The sequence below is a fragment of the Leucopleurus acutus genome (assembly GCF_964270905.1).
Source record: "Leucopleurus acutus genome assembly, chromosome: 17".
Taxonomy (NCBI): domain Eukaryota; kingdom Metazoa; phylum Chordata; class Mammalia; order Artiodactyla; family Delphinidae; genus Leucopleurus; species Leucopleurus acutus.
In genome coordinates, this window is record NC_139159.1 from 42,802,180 (window position 1) to 42,808,077 (window position 5,898).

Genomic DNA, 5,898 nt, shown 5'->3' on the forward strand with positions numbered 1-5,898 from the left:
TGGGCGGGGGAAACCTGGCCACACTCCCTTTTGATCCTCTGCCCTCCCAATGGTTCCCCAATTTCCCCCTTCTGGCGTGGGATCCCTTCCCCTCCCCCAGCCACGCCTCAGGGGCACCAGTCCAGTCCCGCCTCCACTTCTCCTCCCCCTTCACTCCCCCCCACGCCCCACGTCCCAGTTGCTGGGGGTTCCTCCCGTCTCCTTAGGTGTCTGTGGTCCCCCACCGGTGCCTGGTAGGTGCCCTAGTTGTGAGGAGACATGAATTCTGCATCCTCCTAGTACACCATCTTCTCTTTCTTTTTTTTTAAATATGGAACACTTCATGAATCTGCATGTCATCCTTGTGCAGGGGCCATACTAATCCTCTCTGTATCTTTCTAATTTTAGTATCTGTGCTGCCCAAGCAAGCACTGGAAACTTTTCTAAATGATCTAGAAGCTGACTATAAGGCTCTCTGTTAAAACAACATAGAATTGTATTTCCATGGGTACTGGGGACTTCCTTCTTCAAAGTGAAAAGTGTGCAATGCTGCAATTTGGGGATGTGGTTATAATTTGGATTATTCTCTTTACATGATGAATTTTTATAAGGAATATAATATCTGTTCCCATTTCATCCAGTATCTGCAGGAAATATATTGTCGCAATCTAGTTCGTAGGACACAGTGGCCAGCAAAGCCACAAATGTCCCATATTTAAATGTTTAGAATGACACCCTGTGTATGATAGGCTATTTTCCCATAGCCAGAGAGCATTTGTCTTCTGCAAGAAGAGTAAATTCACTTGTTGTTCACAGAAGAATTAGAAAAAAACAGCAAATGTATTGTTTTTTAATTGTAGCTATTAAGCTGGGCCTATTTTGAGACTGGATATTTAAGAAAACTATCCTAGTTTGTCTTGCATTATTCACTATAGTTTATTTAATGCTTCATTATATATATATTTTTAAACTTTTTTTGAGGGGGGAAATAATTTCAAACTTACATTTTGCAAGAATAGAAATAGTACCTATATATTCATATACTCTTTATACAAATTCGCCTACTAACGTTTCACCCCGTTTGCTTTATCATTTATATAGGTGGTTTCTCTCTTTCATATTTAATATTTACATTATATGTTATATATTAAAAATGTTTCTGAATCATTTGAGGATAAATTATATACATCATGGTCCTTTACCCCTAAGTACTTCAGTGTGTATATTCTAGAAATGGGGATATTCTCTTATATAACCAGAACAATAAATTTAACTTTGATACAACACTTTCATCTAATTTTCTGTTCACATTCCAATTCTGTCAATTGACCCAGTAATATCCTTTGCAGCACTTTCCCCTTTTAGTACAGGACCCAGTATAGGGTCAGTTACAATCATCCCTCCGTATCCGCAGGGGGGATTGGTTTCAGAAAGCCCTCCCTCCCCCACGTCCTCCTCCCCCACCTTTCTGCCCACGGATACCAAAATCCGCAGGTGCTCAAGTCCCTTGTATAAAATAGCATAGTACTGTCAGACCCCCTCTATCCTCAGATTCTGCATCTGCGGATCTAGAGGGCGGGCTGTATTGCATTTAGTTGTTATGTCTCGTTTGCCTCTTTTAATCTGGAACGTTTCCACTGCCCTTTTTCAGAATTCAGCCCCCCCCCACACCCTTTTAAAAATAGAATGTCATTTTTTTCAGGTTTGTCTGATATTTTCTCAGAAGTCTAGGAAAACAGCTCCCTGTCGTCTGAGCTGCCTGAAGGTGTACTGGAGAGAAATGATTTCTCCTTTTCTGCCTTTCAGATCTCACATATGTGTTTCCATTGGCAGAATTTAACCTGGGACCATTCAGGGAAAAGTTCTCTGGAAAATAGAGTTCTAGGCTTCCTCCCCATCTGCAGAGGCGAATGTAGAAAGGGGTGGCAATAATGCTGAGCTGACTGACCACTGACAAGCTGGGACAACCTCCTGTCCTGTTAGGATCTGGGGATAGAAAGGAGAACAAGACAATGAGCTCCCTGCCTTCATGGAGTTTACAGTGTCCAGACAGACCTCTGAGTCCTGAGAGGGAAACACACAGGGCTGTGACGGAGAATAACGGGCACTCTCTCAGGGCACAGAGGCCTGACAGATATCGAGGAGCCACAGCTATGCGAAGGGCAGGGCGGGCTGGGCTTGGGGCTGTCTAGATAGACAAGTAGCCTGGGCAGTGGGCCTCCAACAGTGGAAAAGAACGTGATATATTTTCAAAATGACAGGTCAACATCACTGGAATTTGGTGGAGTGTGGCGTCATCTTAAGGTGGAGAGGATGACAGAAGCTGGGTTCTGCTAGGCCTTAAAGGACCTGGTGATGAGCTGCCATTTTGTTCTAAGTGAAGTAGAAATGTTACTACCCCATATGGCACCTTTTGGCAAATCCACTCCTCAAGGCATTTCCATCTTGTTGGAAAATTGTTGTAAAATACTTTTCCAAGTATTTTCCAAGTGTTGTAAAATACAAGGCACTTCATTGACACCTGCCAAAGAATATCTGTGATAAATGTAAAGTTTACAATGCTTCACTGTGAGAGGCACTCTTCCATAAGGTTGTTCTGCTACAATCTGTACCACTGTATATGGCAGCCTCAGTGGGGAGTGACACATGCCTTTATTGCCCCTGTGTGGAGCGGACACAAGAAGTGAAGAGATCAGATGAAGTGTTCTGGAGGTAGATCCTACAATATTTTGGAGGCAAAGGGATTGGATAAAGAAGATGGGAAAGAGGATGAGGTAGTGATGACTCATCGGGTTTGTGGATGGCAGGGTCATTTCGCTGAGATGGGCGCGACTGGGAGAAGACCAGGGTCTGTCCGTGGGTTGTGGGTGAGGAGGACAAAGAAATCAAGCAGTAACTGAAATCCAGGTATTTGCCATCTTTCTCTGAATGCTCTGTTTTCAACTAAAAGTTAACCAAACTCTTGTCTTTTCCAAAATACATATCCTTGAAAAACTTACTCACTAGAGTCAAGGACAATAACAAGACCTTTGCCTTTCAGGCTTATATGGATAGAATTGGGTTAAACTCAAATTTTACTAACATTTTCAAGTTCCTCTATGTTTTAGGCAGTCTGCCAAAGACTTTACACACCTTATCTCATTTCCTCTTCAGCAATCCATGAGGTAGTTCCTATTTTTATTTTCACTTTGTAGAGAGGTGAGGCTCAGAGAGAGATCTTATCACTTGATTTGAACACGGTACCACAGTTACAGGTTTGAGTCAGGAGTTGATCCTACTGCCTGAGTCCCTTGTTTTTTTCAGCTTTGTCAGTGTTACGCAGTAGAACTTTCTGCAGTGATGGAAATATTTTATATCTGAACTGTTCATTAGTCATGTGACCTTTAAGAACTTGAAATGTGGTTGGTATGACTGAGGAACTAAAATTTTAATTTATGTAACTACATGTGGCTAATGGCTACTGTATTCGTCAATACTGTGTTTGCCAATGGGCTCTAAGTTGGGGTACACACAGACCAAGGAGGGTACAGAATATGCAGAGTACAGAAAGAAAACATACAGACACACACATACACATGTATGTTTTAAATCATTATTTCTGATATTTTGTGAATATGTTTTTAATGTACCTAACATATTAGGCATATCATAAAAATTAATAAACAGAAACCTCAATTAATATAGAGTCAGGAGACCAGAAGAGGGAGCTCTTAAGCCCTATGACAGTAGCAGAGACCAAAAGGAAGAAAGATTTCCTCTTCTTGCCTGGCAAGAGCTCAGCCAATGAGAGGTTGTCACAACTCTACCAATGAAAAGCCCCTGTACTTGGAACTCTCAATTCCTCCAATGGACTCTTTGTTTACTCTAGCCCTCCGAAGTTCCTTTTCCCCTCATTAAAAGAGTTCTCTCCTTACTGGGGGTGTGTGTGTGGGGGGGGACTTGCAGGTGCCTTGCCATGGTAGCATACCCTGAACTGCAATTATTTTTACCGGAGAAATAACTGGCAATCTATTTGTTTTACATCAACATTATAATAGACATGTGTGTATATACATATATGCACACATGTGTTACATATATTATTTTATACATAATTAATTATATATGTATTTATTTAACACTTATATAGCCCTTACCATCTACCAGGCACTATGCTTTACAAATATTAACTCATTTAATCTTCATAATGACACTGTGGGGTAGATACTTTAATTATCCTCATTTTACAAATGAAGAAACTAAGGGAAAATTTGGATGTGGCCAAGGACACAGGTAGCTGGCAGCAAAGCAAAAATTTGAGTAGTCATTTTGGCTTCTAAGTCCATGCCTTTTAGGATAAGCTAAATACGTATACTGGGAGGTGGGAGAGGCCAAACATTTTTACTGATAGGTGGGTGATGAAAAATGTTTGGTGACTATTGCTCCAGACTAGACCTTTGGCAACCAGTCAAGCATAGCAATTCCTAATCTCACACTTTAAAGGGATTTTGGAGATGATCAAGTCCATCCTTTCTTCCACTGACAGTTGCTGTTCTGTACGGAGAGGTGGATGAGGCTAAATGAACTTGAGAGACGATTGAGATGAGAGTCCTGGGGACGTTTGTACTTGTCTACAGAGACAACTATAGCTAACACATGTAAAGATTTCTGTGACGGTGATTTTGTTTTCCTATTAAAAAAAATCATCCTTGCCAGTTTTGTTCTAGTTACTAATTTTTAAAAAAACATTTGTTTGTTTCTGAGATATTGACCAGGGGAAGATGGGAGGCTGCAGACCTGGTGGGGGTAGAATCCCAGACCAAAAGAAGGTTGGTTGGAACCAAGACCTGCTTATGTTCCCTAGGTGGGTGCTGGCGGCTCTAATTCAGGTACAATCAAAGGTAAAAAAAAAAAAAAAAAAAGGTATTATTTCAAAATCTTGAAATAATAGATCAATAGGAAAGAAAATTTACCCAAATCTAATTTCCGCCTATACACTTTTTGCTTGAAGTGAATATGCTGTCCCCTCCCCCCACCATTCCTTGTCTACTTTAGGCATCTTTAATATGTCTCCACGTACCCACCAGCGCGCTTAGCTGTGGTATAAATGAAGAAGGGCAGGTTTAACCTTATATACTATCATTACTGTTTCCAGGTGTGTGAAGTAGGTAGATGAGGCTTGCGGCGTCAGAGAAAAGTTTTGGAAAGACCGGGGTTCTAGGTCCGGGAATAAAGGCATCACTTAAAAGGCTGTGCAGAGTACGTGGGGTATGTGTTGCAGCCGCAGCTCCCTGTTTCAAGTGGTAGGGGTTTTAGGGAAAGCAAGTGGAAGATGTGACGGGGAAGGAACGCCGTGCTAAGTGGGTGTAGCAAACAAATGTCTGCCCCGACGCTTTAAATCCAAAGCTTTTATTTCCCGGCTGCGGGAAGTTCTTGAATTCCCCGCGAAGGCCCGTTCGGTGGTGGGGGGAGAGGGGGCCCAACTTTCCTTCCATTCTTCCAGCTTCGCTAAGACCTTCTTGGTGAGATGAACAATCCTTTCTAAGGGATTGCCCGCGCGAGGCAACCCAGGTAAGACGTCCCACATGCACTCAATCAGCTCCAGGACCCACTACCCCACTCGGCGCGGAGGAACCAACCCCACGCCCCGGCTGCCCAGGTGGGTGTGGCCTCCGCGGTGGCCCCGCCCCCTCAAGCACGTCGCGCGGGGCCGCCCGGGCGGGGCGAGGGAACAGGCAAGAAAGGGCGGAGAGCGAGCGGTGTGGGTGTGCTCGTGCGCGCGCTCGCGCCTGGCGTGTGGGTGGCGGCGCGCCCGTGCGCGCGCAGGGGAGAGGCCAGCTCCGGCGGCCGTTGTGGGTTTCGTCTGGAGGGGCGGAGGGTCACCTGAGTCCGGATTGCGCCGGCTGCGCGGGGCCGCTGGCTGCACACCCTGGGAGGCTC